Source organism: Myodes glareolus, chromosome 2, assembly GCF_982192425.1.
Source record: "Myodes glareolus chromosome 2, mMyoGla1.1, whole genome shotgun sequence".
In the NCBI taxonomy this organism is placed as follows: Eukaryota; Metazoa; Chordata; class Mammalia; order Rodentia; family Cricetidae; genus Myodes; species Myodes glareolus.
This window is the reverse complement of record NC_142027.1, coordinates 117,461,039-117,478,903: the sequence shown is the minus strand read 5'-3', so window position 1 is coordinate 117,478,903 and position 17,865 is coordinate 117,461,039. Positions and strand designations below refer to the sequence as shown.

At 48.1% G+C, this 17,865-nt stretch overlaps 1 protein-coding gene across 7 annotated transcripts in view; it reads right to left on the bottom strand.

Moving 5' to 3' along the window:
- The window catches only part of Rimbp2 (RIMS binding protein 2), a 190,343-nt gene that overhangs the window by 125,868 nt on the left and 46,610 nt on the right, over nt 1-17,865 (bottom strand). For 6 of the 7 annotated variants that reach the window (XM_087903610.1, XM_087903611.1, XM_087903607.1 and 3 more), the window contains exon 2: nt 10,923-11,033. The gene's annotated coding sequence lies outside the window, so the exon portion shown is untranslated. Of the gene's footprint in view, nt 1-10,922; nt 11,034-16,309; nt 16,395-17,865 lie in introns of those variants that run through there. The other variant, XM_087903608.1, reaches the window with a different exon arrangement.

The window sequence follows — 17,865 nt, the reverse complement described above, 5'->3', positions numbered from 1 at the left end:
TCTTGAGACGAGTGTCCCACAAGTGGGCAGGCTATGTATAATAACACAGAGGACTCTGCTTCTGCAAAACTACAGGCCTGCACCCTCCAGAATAAGAGCAGATGCTGCGGCCACCTGCTGATGGGGCCAGAAATGCACACAACGGGTGTGAAGCAAGCCTTGTTCAGTCTGAAGGTCTCTAGCTTTCGAGCCTGCCCGTGGTTCCAGGGTCATGTGCGTGTGTCATCACCTAAATTACATGCTTTAAATGCACACAGTTTATTTCTTAACAAATATTGTCTACTGAGTGCCAGAATATTATCTCACTTGAAGAAAAGAATTTTTTTTTGAGATAGAGTCATACTGTGTAGCCCAGGCTGGCATCTAACTTTTGGAAACCTTCTTGCCTCAGCCTCCCAGGCTTTGGGGTAGCAGCTGTGAGCAACACACCTGCTTTGGGGAAAGACATTCAAAGGAGTGTTTGTAATGACCAATCAGCTAGACTGCATCTGTAAGCAGCTAAAACCCAGAAATCTGGACACCCCTGTGAGGGATTTTCTTGACTGGATCATTTCAAGTGGGAAGACCCATCCTGTCTCGGGACCGTACCTTCTGGTGGCCGCCCACGTAAAAGGACTTGGAAGAAGGAAGCTTTTGCTTTTTTGCCTGCTTGCCCTCACCCTCGCTGGCAAGTTTATCTAACTTGATGCTGAGGCAGGCATTTCTTCACTGGAACCAGAACCTACTTCTTTGGACTCCAATGTAGAATGCAGACTGGCTGAGCCACCCAGCCTCCATAGATGGAGCAACTACGGAATTCTTGGCCTGTCAGTCAGGAAACAACCATTGTTGGACTAGCTGGGCCACAGCCTGCAAGGTACTCTAATGAATTCCCTTTTTAGTATAGATGGATTCATTCTGTCAAGTTCTGTTCCTCTCGAGAACCCTAATACAGTGTTTTCATTCATCATAGGGAGCTAATTTGTAAAAGAAGAAGAAGAAGGAGAAGAAGAGGAGGAGGAGGAGGAGGAGGAGGAGGAGGAGGAGGAGGAAGTGTGGTCAGACCCGGCTCCCTCTCTAACTCCTGAGCCCTGCCCACAAATGGAGCATCCCCACCAAATCACACCTGAGGGCTCTGCCCTTTTCCTGCCAGGACCACAGACAGAGACCTCTTCCTCAGAACCACACTGAATCACAGTGGGAAAGGTCATAAGGGGTTAGAGTCTCAATGTCAAGGTAAATTCCCCGCAGTTCAGCAAATGTAACTGGCGCCACCATCAAGATCGCTAGTGAGGCTAAGTCTGTCCAAGCCACCAGGACTCCTGTCTGCAGAAACAAACTTCATTAGCTGGCTGCAAGCCTCCAGGTTAGGCTGTCTCTGGATGGCCCAGACAAAGGTCAGCTTGCTCGCTGTCCAGTATGTCTGTCTCCTTTATTTCTCGTTGGATCGGCAGCCGTTAGGACACAGGATGTCCATTGTGCTTGAAAGCCAGCTACAGCCGCAGATTAAAAATTAATTTACTGCCTAGCCTGACTTCCAACTTGATGCCTTAATTGAGTTTGTTGCGAGGGGGTGGTGCGGAGCTACTGTGGTTCGGCCCGGCCCGGGGCCTCAATGTTGGGCGAGAGGTTTGTGAGCTCTGTAATGCAATTAGCTCCCAGCACACAGGCTGCTTATCTCCAGAGTCACTCCGAATCCAGCCTGGCTCTCTGTGCACACGTAATGGAAACAGAGTTATTGATCTATGTACATCTTCAAAGGCTCACTCCAGCAAGTCGAGGCTCAAAGAGAGATATGGGAAAGACGGGGGAGCTGAGTCCATGGCTGAGAGAAAGACTCTTCAGAGATGCATATTCATTAATTAAATTAAACATCTAATTCAGCAGCTCCTGTGCATTTAGAATGCAAACGACTGTGGCCTGATTCCCTGGAGATGCTTATGGCTCTCCTCTTAAGTAAATGGTGTATAACTTGAGAGGGGTTAAAGAGAGTGCTGTCTATTATACCCCATTCCCTCTGGCCATGGAAGGTTTCCAGAGATTTCTTTATTTAATGAACATTTTACGTAGTGCCAATTTATAACAGGCACATGGCAGGCATTAACCCCTATGCTCACGGAGCATACTGGACCAGGTATTCACTACGATTCCTCTGCAGATGAGGAAACAGGGACCCTCCTTCCCTCATGAAAACCTCGTCAGCCTTTGTCCTTTCAGCTCTCAAGCTCCATGGGACATTTCAGGGGACTAACTCGACTGGTGGTGTACCAGACCCATCCTCGGGCACCAGCTTGGTAGGTCTTAGGACTGGAGAAATGGCTCCGCAGTTAAAAGCATGTAGTGCTCTTGCAGAGGACTGCGCTCAGTTCCAAATGCTCGTGTCCACACTGCCTGTAACTCGACTTTCGGGGGACTCGACACCCTCTTCTGGACTCTGTGAGCAATTACACTCATGTGTTCATACTCGCACAGAGACATGAACACATGTATATAATTTAAAATCAAACAAATCTTTAAGCAAGCAAGCAGGAAAGCATGCCTACATGATGTCTCAGCACCTGGAAGCCCGTCACAGGGCAAAGCTACTACCCTGTACCTCCCAAGGGCAGTTTTAAAAGAACAGCTTTATACCCCAGCTCACTCTGATTGCCAATGTTTTCCAGTGCACATGGCCCTAGGGCAAAGACAGGGGACTGTCTGCTCTGAGAATACTCTGTTTGCTTCTGGGATGAGAAGCGACAGGCAGGCATGTCTGGCACTGAAGACCCCAAACCTTCCCTGCAAGGAAAGCAGCTGCCCTGCTCCAACGAGGCTAGGAGAGAGGGGTGCAGTTTGCAAGACCCACGAGCTGCATGCATGTTCCAGTCTAGAACCACCTGGCAGAGCCTCGGACCTCGGACCCTCCATGGCAAAGGGCCCTGCATTATTTTGGACAAACAGTTTTAAGAAAATGCGGTGTTAAAATCAGGTTGTTGTTCAGGCCGCAGTACTGGCAGCAACCCTTCCCTTCTCACAGGTACCCACTGAGAAACTGTCTGTGTATCTTTAGCGATCACACTCCCCAGTGCCGGGGTCTCTCACGTGGGAAAGTGAGTTTATATCAGAGTAGGTATGGCGGTCACGCAACCCGCTCCCCACCCCTTCCCAGGCTCCTGCGTGGGAATCAGAGTGCCCCACTGCAGGCACCTTCTGTGAAACCCTTACCCTCAGAAAGGTAGAAGAGACTCCCACTTCATCACCAGGGCCCGATCTCTCTCCTCAGAGCCCCCACACCATGCTGCTATTTGTCCCTCCAGAGTGCTGGATCCAATTAACTACCTTACCCCCCTCCATACTCTGACTAAGTGTGCCTCTTGAACCTGTATATTGGTGACCTTTCAAACAGGAGTAGCTTAGCTGTCTCCGTTGCCTGGAGATATATATGGCCAGCTGTTAGGAAACCTTGCCAGGACAGGTGGGTGGAGCTGCAGATTTCCTGGTCGTTTTAGAACTCTGAGGTGGGTATGCGGCGTGGCTCTCCTAGGAGGGCTCCCTGGTCCCTAGAGCAGTTTTGAAACTGCTGAGGTAACGGTATCCACCTCCAGGCTGTCTGACCGTGTCTAAGAAGCCCCTGTCTCTGCCCCCCAGCAGCCCTCAGGGAGCCCCACTACACTCCCTCCCCTTGAATGCCATCAACACAAAGTCTTTAGAGACAGGAGGCTAAAATGTCACACGCGGTGTTAATTACCCTTTTTAAATAATGCATAAAGACAGCGGTGTCCAGAAGCTCCGGTCTACAGCTGTTGAGGGATAAGGCCTCTGAGCGAGAAGCTGATCAGGCCACGCAGCCTCCCATTGCTCAAAGCTACAGTTGAGGAAGTGGCAGGCTTCCTACCGAGATCTGCCTGTGATTCCCCTAACAGATTCCCCAGGTCCACAGATGCCAGAAGGATGACAGCTGCCTCTCTCACTCCCACGAGGAGGGCTAAGGTGACTACAGCTCAGCTCCTCCTCCTCATTTCCCACACAGTCTCTGAATTGCACACTTCTGCCCCAGAATGCAGGACCCTCTCCCTGTGTCACCCAGGAACCAGGCTACAGGCCTGAGATGCTGGCTACTCATTAACCATGAATTTCCCCCACCCCCCAATCGATATGAACAGACTTGTAAGTCACTCTGCCTTGTAAGCCATAGCTGTCCTTAGAGTACCACCAGGCTGCTTTCTGTATGTATGTGTGTGTATGTATGCATGTGTGTGTATGTATGTATGTATGTATGTATGTATGTATGAGCAAGCCATGGGGAGCAAGCCAGTAAGCAGCATCCTCCATGGCTGTGCATCAGCTCCTGCCTCCTGGTTCCTGTCCTGCTTGAGTTCCTGCCCTCACTGCTTTTGATGATGGAATCGTGAGCAGACTAAACCATTTCCTCCCCACGTTGTTCTGGTCCTTTATCACAGCAACTGTAACCCTAACTAAGACAGCATCCTAGAAGAACATGCAGCTCCTGAATCCAAGAGACAGGGCGAGAGGCATGGCTCACTCCTTTGGCTTGGGGATGGTCCGGTGAGAGTGCAGCCGGGTCCCCTCCCCAGCCCACAGAGGATTGTGTCACACCCCTTTGAATTTAATCCTTGAGCAGCAGGACCCAAAGACAGAAAGTGGTGAGGGGGCCATCCTGCAGGACCACCCAGAAGGTCCCTGTGCTGACAGGGCTCTCTGGATTCTTAAGGCTTCTCTGATACTTGCCCTTCCAAATTCTTCAATGAGTTCCCTTCATAAGACAGATAGCTAGGGGTTGGCAAGATGCTCAGCAGGGAAGAGAACTTGCTGCCCAGCATAACCACTTGAGATTGATCCCTGAGGTCTATATTATGAATGGAAAGAACAAGCTCCCACAAGCTGTCCTCTGACCTCCACACAAAAGCCACAGTGTATACACACACATACACACACACTCACACACACACACAAGTGCAGTATTTTATAAAGATATGAGAATAACCTATCCCCCATGGCACCCTAAGAAGTATGGCCGCCCTCGTTTGAAGGATGGTCTCGACGCCCTTACATTCTGGCTCCCCTGAGCTTCTGCATGGACCCGGGAGACAGGTTCTTTGACAGATGCCTACGAAGAGTGGGGACACTATCCCTTGAGGGACAAGTGTGGAGACCACACGATGATGGTACCTTTCCCCTGCCTGTCAACAGAAGGTGACAGTGTGCCAGGCCTGTGTGCAAAGTACTCATTAAGGGGCTCTTAAAGCAAAGCCAGCCTAAAAGAGGAAGGAGCTTGCTTTTCCCAGACAGTCTTTGGGCTCCTGGCTCAAGCCGTTCCAGAACCGGAGAACACCCATTTCAGTTAAAGAGGTCAATTAACTCCCAGGCCTACGGTCTTTGCCTGTGGGGCTTTTGAGCTGGTTTTTCACCAGTAGCCAGCTAAAGCCCTTAACATTAGCGATGCCACTGGGTGTCGTGACCCCAGAAACCTATATAGGCAGCCACATCTGCAACCTCATTCCTTCCTAGTCTACAGAACAAAGAAAAACAAGTCAGTCGTCTGTGGTCCCGGATCTTCTTTGTCAAGAGCGAGTGGGGAGCAAGCGGCAGCAAGATCTTTAGGGGCTGAGGTGTGGCTCAGTCAGTAGAGTACTTGCCTAGCACTAGATACTCAAAGCCCTGGATTCGATCCAACACCACATAAAACCAGAGATGGCAGCATACATCTGTAGTCCACGCACTTGGTGGTGAAGGCAGGAGAATCGGGTGTTCAAGGCCAGTCTGCGTTACCTGAGGCCTCTCTCCAAGGCACAAAATGACCTCCTGCCATGGGATTCTGCCAACTTCAGAGTCCTCACCACCACTCCCGTCAAACACATATTCTTCTCTTCTCAGGATGTGTCCTGGCTAGTTTTATGTCAACTTGACACAAGCTAGAGTCATCTGAAAGCAGGGAACCTCAATTAAGAAAACGCCTCCATAAGATCTGGCTCTAGAGCATTTTCTTAACCAGTGATTTTGATGGGGAAGGGCCCAGCCCATGGTGAGTGTACCAACCCTGGGCTGGTAGTCCCTGGTTCTATAAGAAAGCAGGCTGAATGATTCATAATAGCCAGAACCTGGAAAGAACCTAGATGCCCTTCAACAGAAGAATGGATAAAGACAATGTGGTATAGTTACACAATGGAGTACTATTCAGCAGTAAAAAAGAATGACATCTTGAAATTTGCAGGCAAATGGATGAATCTACAAATAACCATATTGAGTGAGGTAATCCAGACATAGAAAAACAAATATGATATGTACTCACTCATAAGTGACTTTTAAAAAATAATAAAGCAAAGAAAAACCAGCCTACAGTCCACAACCCTGGACAACAAAGAGGACCCTAAGAGAGATGTACATGGATCTACATAGGAAGGAGAAAAAGACAAGATCTCCTGAGTAAATTGGGAGTGTGGCAGTCACAGGGAAGAACAGAAGGGGAGAGGGGAGAAAGGGAGGTAAATGGAGAAAAATGTATAGCTCAAGAAAAACAATTAAAAAAAGAAAGAAAACAGGCTGAACAAGCCATGAGGAGCAAGTCAGGACAGCATCCTCCATGGCCTCTGTATCAATTCCTGCCTCCAGGTTCCTGCCTATTTGATTTCCTGTCCTGACTTCCTTCAGTGATGACCAGCAATATGGAAGTGTAAGCCAAATAAACTCCTTCCTCCCCAACTTGCTTTTTGGTCATGGTGTTTTATCACAGCAATAGAAATCCTAACCAAAGCACTGTGTCTCCTTTCTTTCTTCCCTCTCCCTTTTACTCTTCACTGCCCTTGAGGCAAACCCAGAGCCATGAGCACCCCAGGCCTGCAGGCCAGACATCCTCACTCACCCCCTCACAGGAAGTCACGAACAACCCATCTACCTGCGGCAGACACCGTCTCTAACATGTACACAGTCACTCCATGCTGTCTTGTCTACTTAAGGAAAAGGAGTAAACAGAATCAGATTTGAAAAGGATAATTGCTTTATCCAGGAAGAATAATGACATAAAAAGCCACTTAAACTAGATGCTTCTGCCCAAACGACATTATGATCAGACCAGAAGGTCTGGGGTTCTCATCAAACCACCCACCAAGAACTCAGCCTAGATTGGTGGTTTTGGGCCTCAGGAAGCAGCCACTGTATAGCAAGTAACCCAAGGCATCACAGGGTCCATCTTGAGGACAGAGGAGACAGGGTCCGCGCTTCTCAGACATAGCTCCCTGAGCGTGCCCACCGTTAAATGCCACGTTGTTTAATGAGATAATTCATAAATGCAAATATATGGAAAGAAGAAACTTTGAAAACACTGACTAGGTTACTAGTCAGCATACTCTCCACCTCCTCACCTCTAACCGCAGCGCACACACACACACACACACAGAGACTTTGAAACAGTGCGTTGCATAGCCCAGGCTGGCCTTGAACTTATATAGTTCAAGACTTATATAGCAGAGACTGACCCTGAACTCTCCATCCTCTTCCTCCACCTCCCAAGGAAGTGAGGATTTTTCTAATAATTCTACAGTAATGCCCCCTAACCCCACCCCAACCCAGCCACAGTTATTCACACCTACCACAATTTTAAAATATTTAACAGAAAATTCTTGAAATTATAAGTTTTAAATAACATTCACTGCGGGATATTGCTATGGCTGCTCCATTTTGTTGTCGACTGCTAATCTGCCATGTGCTTTATTGATTAATGTTTTGGAGCTGGGGATCAAACGCAGGTTTGGGCTCCTGTTGCTCATTTGTAAATTAAGTTTGGTCACGAGCCAACACAGAACAAACAGAGTAAGTGTAGGGTTCAGAATTCCATGACACCCTGGAGGGGGGTCTCTGAACACATCCCCATGGTGAAGGGTTATATTTTTCCCCATTAATACAAGGAAGTTTGTTAATCACTGTTGTTTCTTTTTGTTGCCTGCAGAACATTCCAGAAAATGTCAGGTTTGTGGGGATGACTTGACCAAACAGAAAACCCTCTAATTCTGTAGAGACAGAAGAAATGATCTCTTGATCTCTCTCCCCCTCCCCACTCCAACTCAATGCGTGGGTCTAACCTCTGCTTGCTGAGATCATGACATCCAGCGGGTAGTGGTTGTCCATCAAGCCAGGAGACCGGCACTGGACGGCTTATCAGAAGGGTAAATGACAGATGGTGTACTTCAAGGTTCTCAAGCACAGGGTGTGTGGGGGGCATTTCCTGCTGCAGTCAGATAGCCCTATCTTAACAAATGTTTGCCCAGCTCCTGTAGCAAACACCAGCAGGTAATGTTAGACTGTGTACACCACACGTCCAAGCACAAACCGGAAAGATTAACCCTCGCCCATTTTATCATCTAACACTAACCACGCCACTTGCATATTTGTGTCTTTGGGACTACAACTTCAGCAAAGAAATACCAAAGTCTGATTGTGGTTGTGGTAGTCAGCGGGATGAGCAACGGGGAAGCTATCCAGGGGCGCTTTAACATTTCTATTCTCACGCCTCTCTGCAAAACGTGATTTCTTTTTTCTGGCACTTCTGTTGCCTTTGAAATAAGACAGGGTAAATTATTTACAGCTGCAGACACACAACACACATCGCGCTTCTGTGAAAGAGATGTGGACGCCACAGCTTTTCCAGCTCGGGCGGGCGCATAAACATTTTAACATTTTTTTCAACCCACCAGGGAGCCCTGATCTCTGCTTGAAGGCATGTTTGCAACAGTGTTGACAATCATGTTCCTTACAGATTATAAAACTCTGCCCTGGGAGACCCTAATGCCTAGTGATCGGGAAGGCATGCTCAAGTGGGACGGTCCACGACAGCCTTCAGGACTGAGGCACGCTTCAGTCAACTGAGCAGCCCCTCTCTAGTCTCTGGGTCAATGGGTAAGACCGCCTGTTTCTAAAAGCTACGGAATCTAGCTTCTCACTTTCTTTTCAAGGTTAAGTAACTCAGACGTTCTATACCCTTCAAAGTGAGAGCAAAGCTATGTGAAGATGCAGCTCTCGGTCATGTGTGTTCTGTTCAAATGGGCAACAATCTGGCACCCACCTCCAAAAAAAATTCATACACCCTATCAGTCCAGTCCACCCTAGAGCTCTCAGCTCCAGAACAACCAAAACGTGAAAACATTCAAAAATAATGAACCTTCAAAATATTCTTCTGTGATGCCTGAGATAACACAACAGGGTAACTGTTACATATCTTGCCTTGGAGCCGGCAAATAATGGACACACTTGGGGGAAAAAATGGAGAAATTTTGACTCCCTCCTTGAGCCAAGTCAGCCCCCCTCTACAGCAGTCTTCATGACTCCTTCAGGCCTTTTAGGACAAACGACGACTCGCTGTAAATGATATCTACCGTGGAATTAATTTGATGCCATTATAGAGTCAATGATAAAAATTTAAAATTACATAGTGTTTTCCAGGCAGGTCCCTCCTTGGAGGATATCTCCTTTCCTTGTTCATTGAGATTTGCGGCTTTCTCATCATGGGAGCTAAATGTTTACCGAGCACACGTCCTGCATTCAAAGCAGCTGAGAGCCACAGAACAGACCATTTCTGCCTCCTCGTGGGGCAAAAGAAATCAGAGGATCAGGTGTGAGTTCAAGTGCATGAAGCACACAGTGTCTGGGTCCCTTTCTCCACAGCACTGTCATCACCATTACTGTCATTCCCATCAATATTGTCACTGTCCTCACCATCATCCCCATCAGTATCACCACTGTCACCATCATCAGTAGCATCACCATCACCACTGTCAACATCATCACCATCATTATCACCATCAACATCATCACCACCCTCATATTGCCACTGTGAGCGCTACTACTACCAATCACCATCAGCATCATCACCATCAGCATCATCAGTAGCATCACCATCACCACTGTCAACATCATCACCATCATTATCACCATCAACATCATCATCATCACCACCCTCATATTGCCACTGTGAGCGCCACTACTACCAATCACCATCAGCATCATCAGTAGCATCACCATCACCACTGTCAACATCATCACCATCATTACCATCAACATCATCGTATTGCCACTATGAGCACCACTACACCAATCACCATCAGCATCATCACCATCAGCATCATCAGTAGCACCAACATCACCACTGTCAACATCATCACCATCATTACCACCATCAATACCATCAACATCATCGTATTGCCACTATGAGCACCACTATACCAATCACCGTCAGTATCATCACCATCTCCACCATGGCCATCACCTGCTCCTCTGCAGCTGCTGTGTCTACCATGAGACATCATCTCCTCTCCTGCCATCCTGCTGCCTGGAGTCTGAAACTCACCACCATTTGATTCTGCCAGAGCCTCACCTCACTTCAGACACAGGCAAGTTCCGCTGGCTTGCTTCCTGCTTCACAACCCAAATGCAAACGGGGCGAGTATAGCTGCCATCGGGGCCTGCTCCACCACTTTCGGGGTGCAAGCCTGCTTGTGGGAGCAGAGGCAACTGCCATTTTACCTCTTAACCCCATCTCTTGGTCACAGTGTGAACTTCCCTGGGTTTAGGCCACACCTCTCTCTGCACGGGAAGCCTCAAACCAAATGCTACCCCAAAGAAATTGCCTTTCTTCTGAACTACTCCGTGTGCGTCGCTGACTCCTGAGTAATGATTGAGCTTCAGGGCAGACTTGAACGTGAATTTCCTGAGTCTTCTCACTCATTCTGAGGAACACCCCCCCCCCAACATACTCCAGTGCCTAACACCTGGAGGTCACGCTTGTCTGAATGTTCCTTGCTCCACAGTGTTCTTCACTTGACCTTCCCAAACCAGAGACGTAACTGACACTCGATAAATCTGTCTTAACTAAACTGCCGAACCACGAGGCCCAGACACAGCCCTTATACGACACAGGAAAGCCAGAGTTTCCGAAAGGCCAGAGGACCACTTACCACCAAGCACTGCGGCTGGGTTCCCTGCGCCTGGACACGTGGGAGTCTTCCCCGTGTTGGGTTGTCAAATGGTCTTGAGCACCTGCAGTTTTCAGGTGTGTCGGGTCATTTCTAAAGAGCAGGAGAAAGCACACATGAGCTTCTGCAGGCAGAAGTGTCTCCTGGTCGGCTTTTAGTCTCTTCCACATTCCCCCATACCTGAGGGGCAGGGAAGTCACGGGTGATGTTACTCTTCCAGTGTCAATAGCAGCTGAGAGAGTGACTAGACTCTCAGCCCTCCCAGTCTGGAACTTCCTTTTTCATCACTGAGATTTCCTGGTTGGTAACTACGGAAAACCATATAACTCCTGCATAGCCCTTCCAAGGAAGGTCTCTTGTAGATCATGCTGATTTGAATTTGGCTCATTACCCGAATGACAACGGGGTTGGGGAGGAGTGGCATACAAGTCAACATGGGACTTGTTCCACTCTTGGCCCTTATTATCAAAACATGACTGATCATCCTGAAAGTATTTTCATGAGACAAATAAATAAAAATCAATAAAAAAACAAAAACCATGCGGAGATGCCCATTTAGCCATCAGGTATCACAGAACAGAAATAATCCGCGTGTCACCCGTGACCAGAAGGGCACTTTGCACCGTCCTTCCGCAAGCCCGGTTCACTGGTTAGAGGCCCCATAATTGAGGAGAGGTTGGGATGTCGCAGGTCCAGAGTCCAGTTATAATTTACTTTGGGCCATCTTTAGTCCCCTTATAAATAGACATTTATAACCTACCTTTGTACATGAGCTAACAGCATGGCAATCAGTATAAATGTATTGGATCCTTCTGAATGTATAAACAGATTGGAAACCCCTCCTTTCTATCAACCAAAAGGCTAAGAGAGACATCCGTCTGGCAGCTCGTGAGGCCTGGGCAGCAGAGGTTTTCCGTCTTTGCTACAACCCGCCTACCTGATGCTTCCCCCAGTGAGTCTGAAAAGCAACTTGCCTTATTTATGACTTTGTCACTACAAAACTTCATGAAACTGTTAAACCGTTGGAACTCGTGGTGACCTGACCAGGAACTCCCAGGCCATGGTCACTGATATTTGGCTCCAGAATAAACTCTCTCTTGTCTCCTTTGAGACCCTCTAATTGAGATAAACAAGTATCGGACATTGTTTCTTTTCCCTTTTATTTGGCTAAAACAAGATTTTTTTTCAACTGTCTGGCGTCAAGGGGATAAGATGACAACTTGAATAACCCTGGGTTTCATCAGCAGGCTTGCAAGTGACCCGGGCAGGAATTAAAACAGTGTGAGTGACAGGAAGAACAAAGACAGCCAGACTTTATCTCAGACTTCAGAACTGAAAACCCTTCTGTGTGGCTGAGATTCAATTTCTGTCAATTAAGCAAGCGCTTGCTGTACACCTCTGCCCGGCCTGGCGGTCCCCAGACCAATGGTGAATGAGATCCGGTCCTTCCAGGACTCGGGGCTGGTGGATAAGGGCAGGACATTCGTGTATAATTTCAACTGAAGCTGGGATTTAATAAGATTAGGAAGATGTGTGAGGAGGACGTGCAGGAAGGGCCGTCTAGACAGGAGACAAGGCTTGCTCTCTGGAGCTATTTAATGAAAGTACTCCAGATGAAGAGGGGGCAGACAGAGCCCACAAGAGGTCACCATAGTAGAAACAGAGAAATAAATCTCTCTGTGGGCGTTCCTCCGGATTCTGAAGGTGCCCTGTGTTTGAACACACCCCACACCAGCCTCACTTAAGTACGAGACCGGAAATACCAAGTTGATAAAAGGCTAATCCAGAGCAAAGGCCTCCCTCCCTCCCGTAGCCCCAGAAGCCTCCACAGTTCCCTCCCAGCCATCTAGACTGAGCCCACCTCTGACACCTACTAAGATTTTTTAGACTTCTCTCCAGGATCAAGCAGCACCCCCCGCCTCCGCAATCCAAGACTGACTCTTAATGACTCTTAATTCAAACTAAACCTCCTGTCTAGATGTCTAAAACCAATAGAAAAGCTTAAAACTCGAGATTTGGTGATGAGATTCAGTGGGTAAGAGATACTTCCATTCCTGGGACCCCACATGGTAGAAGGAGAAAACCAACTCCTGAAAGCTGTCCCCTGACCTCCGTGAGCTATCCAAAGCAGAAGTGTGTATGCAAACAAAACAAGACATAAAAAACCTTGATATTGCAAAGAAATGTGTGCCAGGGTGGGGTTGGGAATTCAACTGGGCCTGCTCACAAAAGATCATCCCAGCTGGGCTCATTGACTTTTGATGTTCCCTTGAAAGAAGGGTCCTGGGACCCTCGCCTGAATATCTAGCCACTTATCCCAACCAACTGTATGCAATTCTTCCCTAATTGTATGTGACTTTGGGGAGGGGCTAGAGGATCTAAGGAAGGTCTAAGGCGGGAAGGCTGCACCGCCAGGCTCGGTGTAAGCTGTAAGTATTAATATATGAATTGAAGATGGTATAATCAAAAAGAGAGGGGATGAATAACTCAAGGAAAATTTAAGAGCCATGCAGTGAAGAAGAGCTGCAATCTCTGCTGCTGGCTGAGTCTGCAGCTAATATGTTGCATGACAATAACGTCAATGCTAACTGTTGACTTGACCGTGCATGTAGGTCGTGTGGGTAATGGGTAACTCCTCATCCCTTCAAGGGCTTCCCAACCTCATCTTATCTATATTCTAGGCAGGTAATTCCCAGAGTGGACGACTGAGCAGTAACCCTAAAGCCAGACGCAACCAACTCTCCCTTTCACAAGACAGAGTTTTCCCTGAAAGACAAAACTGTCCTTGCCAGAGAACCAATCAACTGTCACTGCACAAAGTGCTATTGTTTATTTATGAAATTTGATGAGTCAAAAAAATAGCAGTATAGGGCTGGAGGGATGACTCAGCAGTTAAGAGCACGTGTTGCTCTTTCGAGAGACTGGGGTTTGGTTCCCAGAACACACAATTTAAAAAATTTAAAAAAAAAAAAAAACAGAAAAGGAGGCATACCAGTACACACTTGTAATGCCTACACTGGAGAGACAGATGAGCAGCAAAGCTTATGGATTCTGAGGATCAACTAGGTTTCCCTCTGGCCTCCACAAACACACACATGCACACACACACACACACACACACACACACACGCACTCACATGTACAAGCAATCAATAATGATAATACACTTTTTTTAAGCACAAGGTGGAGGAGATGGCTCACAAAAATGTGAAGACCATGCCGGAGCTCAGATACCTAAAACCTACATAAACACCACAGCCCACCTGTAATGCCAGCACCCCGGATCGAGGAACCCCTGGAGCTAGCTAGCTCCTGGTTCAAGTGAGACCCCCCCTCTTCAAAACCTAAGGTGGAACACAATCAAGGGAGACAATCAACAGCAATGTCTGGCCTCAACCCTGGAGCCACAGAGGCAGTACACATACCACACATGCACACCACACACACACAGAGAGAAAGTACACCAAAGTGTAATCCTCCAGTGTGACCCTCTACCTGGCAGAGATGTGTCAGGATTGTCACCTGACATCCTCCTTAGAATACCAAGCACTCTACTCCTCCCTCTGCCACACGAGCCTCTCAAGAAAACCACGCACGCCTTTAATCCCAGCACTTGGGAGGCAAAAGCAGGCATATCTTTGTGAGTTCGGGGCCAGCCTAGTCTACAAGAGTTAGTTCCAGAACAGGCTCCAAAGCTACAGAGAAACCCTGTCTTGAAAAACAAACAAACAAACAAACAAACAAACAAACAAAAAAGAATAGTAGAAACAAGATGACAGAAATCATTCTAACTTGCTCAAGTTACAGGAACCTTCCCCAAGCCTATGGGTTTTTTTTTTCTTTTCCCATTTTCAGGAATGTGTGTGTCTGTATCTTTACATGTGTGTGCATGAGTGCATTGAGTGCATGTGGAAGCCCAAGGCTGATATCAGGAATCGTCCTCTTTTGCTCTTCCACCTCTTTCATTGAGGCAGCTTCTGTTAATCAAACCCAGAGCTCACCGATACTGCTCATCTTGCTAGCTGACTTGCGCTGGAGTTTCCTGGCTCAACCCTCTGGGACTGGAATTACGGGGTGGGCGGCTGCCGGGCACACCCAGCATTTCTGTGCATTCTGGAGACCCAAACTCTGCTTTTTGTGTTTCCTTGGCAAGTTATTAACCACTAAGCCATCTCCTCAGCCCCTAAGTCTATGTGTTATTAGAACAGTAATTCCATGATACATTCCATGAACTTGGGGGGGGGGTGTCTCTGCATAGAATCAGTTAACTGGCTTCTCTCTCACCATTCTGGTTCCTATGCGAGGTCTAATGTCCCACCTGGCTGGCTGAATAGTCTGCTCACGGCTGCAAAGCGTGGGAAACTGCTCTCTGAGGCTTCCCAGGAGCTGGGATTATTAATTCAAAAGTGGTCCGGCCGGATAACAGTTTTGAGAGGACGTGCGTGGCAGAATTGAGCGCAGAGCTAGGCTATCACTTCGTGCCTAGCTTTAATTAACTGAGTTGTGTAGGAAGATGGGAACAAAAGCCATGATTAATTGATGGACCTTTTACCGCGGCCATCAAATGCCGGGCCACATACACAAACACAGGCCACCTGCTCTATTGTAAACAGGACCACTGAGGAGCAGAGGATTTGTTCCTTCCGTCACAAGGTTGGGTCTGTTTCCTTGGATTCACCCTACATTGACAAAATAAACTACCTTGAGCCGCCTTCAGCTTCCCACCATCACCGGGCTGATTAGATACAAAGCGAGAAGACTGAGATCTTCCTGATCGTTTTCTGATTCTCCTCGACCCCTAAACTCTTCATGGTCTCATCAGTCAGCCTTAAAACTTGAAAATCATTGTTTTCAAATGGGATAGGAAGCTGAGAAAAAGCTCTGCCCAAGGCATCTTCGGAGTGAATAGACACTGTGCTTAAGTTCGGCTGTGATGTTTAAATAAGCAAGGGCAAAGCCAGCCTCAAAGGAACAGCGGCAGCAGGCAGCCTGCCACAGGTCTGTCTACCTGTGAGGCCCTTACTGTCCTGAGTGATGCAGGAGGGTGAACCCCTTCCTTGCAATCTATCCCATGAGCTGACCTCCAGGCCAAAGATCTCTTTCCTGGCTGACATCGGCCTGGGGACATGTCTACAGTTAAGTCCACAGATGACAACCAAAACGCAAACCATAATTAGAGCCTGGAGAATTTGGAAGTGTAAGTTACACATGCAGGTTGGAAAATCTGCCCCTGTCCCACCCCGCCCCCGGGTCCAGCAATTCTTTCTGCCAGCTACAGCCCCCAGGGATGCTAGGCTTTCTGTTCGTCCATGTAAGTGGAAGCTCGGTCACTCACCTGGCTCTCCCCATCCCACATAGAAGGTACTTACGGGATATGGGGTCAGTGGCTCCCGCAGGCCGGCTGAGCCTCCCCTCCAGCACCCCAGTGCTCACCAGCCTCTCCCAGCTCCAAGCCTGCTCTGCTCTGCGCGGGGCTGGAAGACTGTTTACTTATTCATGGACAGCCTTGGGCTCGGGAGCGGCTTTGTGTCAGTCAATAGAGAGGAAATTCAATCTGTAAATGGGGGCTGCTAGCACAGGGCATATCTGTCACGGTGAGTCACACAGACGGAGTCACCGTGGGATCTCGTGTTTCAACAATGAGCAGGGCCCAGAAGACACTACCTTTCCTACTCTATCTCTTCCTTCCCTGGTGGGTCCCGTACCCCATAGGGCATACAGTTCTTGGGAATCTATGGATATGTGAACATAGCAAAGCCCCGATATTGGGTCTCACTTGTGTCAAAATGTGCGTTAATGGCAAGATGGTGGGGGAAATAAAAGGTGGGGAGTGGGACCCCAAGTTCTGTATCAGTTTACCTTTAAACCGAAAATTGCATTTTTAAGTCTATTTTTTTTTTAATGGCCAAAAATACCACATACACACACACTCCTTAGCGGCTACTATTTTGCATCTAGCAAGTACCTACACCGTCCTAGGAAGGGGTTCTTCTCATCTCCGTCCAGCCCATGCATGTGAGACTCATTCACTGGGTCCATGTCACATATCCCACAGGGCCAGAGCGGGGACACTGTGTTCAAAGCTGTCTTCATCCCCGGAAGGCACCTAGCTCCTCAGAAGTGCCAGAAAGTCCGTTGTCGAATTAAAGACTTTATGTCTTGCTTTCCACTTGGCCGTGAATGACAGAGCATTAGCGAGTGAAAATTGAAAGCAAGATAAAACCTTCCCCCAGGAAAAGGAGTCAGACTGCTCTGAGCCCTAGAGAGACATCAATAAAGTAATTCCAGAGGTCTAAAGACACTTGTGGGCTGGCGAGGTGGCCCAGTGGGTAAAGCGCTCACTACACGACCCTGATGACCTGAGTTCAAGTCCCAGAACCCACACGAACCAACGCCACAAAACTTGTCCTCTAAACTCCACACACGCATCATGGCACACATGCATCATGTGTGCACTCCCTCACACACACACACACACACACACACACACACACTAATCATAATAACTAATTTAAGAAAATCACTTACAAACTCCTCATATGTCAGGAACCCTCAGCCCTCCAGTGTGGCTTTCCATTTAAGGCTGGCATGCTTCACCTTCATATTCAATACCCAGGATTTGTCACCTACAGGCTCTGGGCAGTGAACAGCACCGGGACCTGTCTGGGGCTGTCTGTCATGGTATTTAAGCCACCAAGGAAGACGGTGGGAGGACCCACCCCTGGAATTGCCACTGCCACTCAAAGAGGAGCCTGCAGAGCAGAGAGCGGGACACCTGGGATGCTGCCTGCCTGAGTGCCGCTCCCCAGCAGCCATGCCTGGAGTTTAATTAAACGCCTTCCCACCCAGGAGCCACCCCATCAGGTTAATCATTCTCCAGAAACCTTAATTTCACCGCTACTAAAAGCCTCTGACAACCACATGG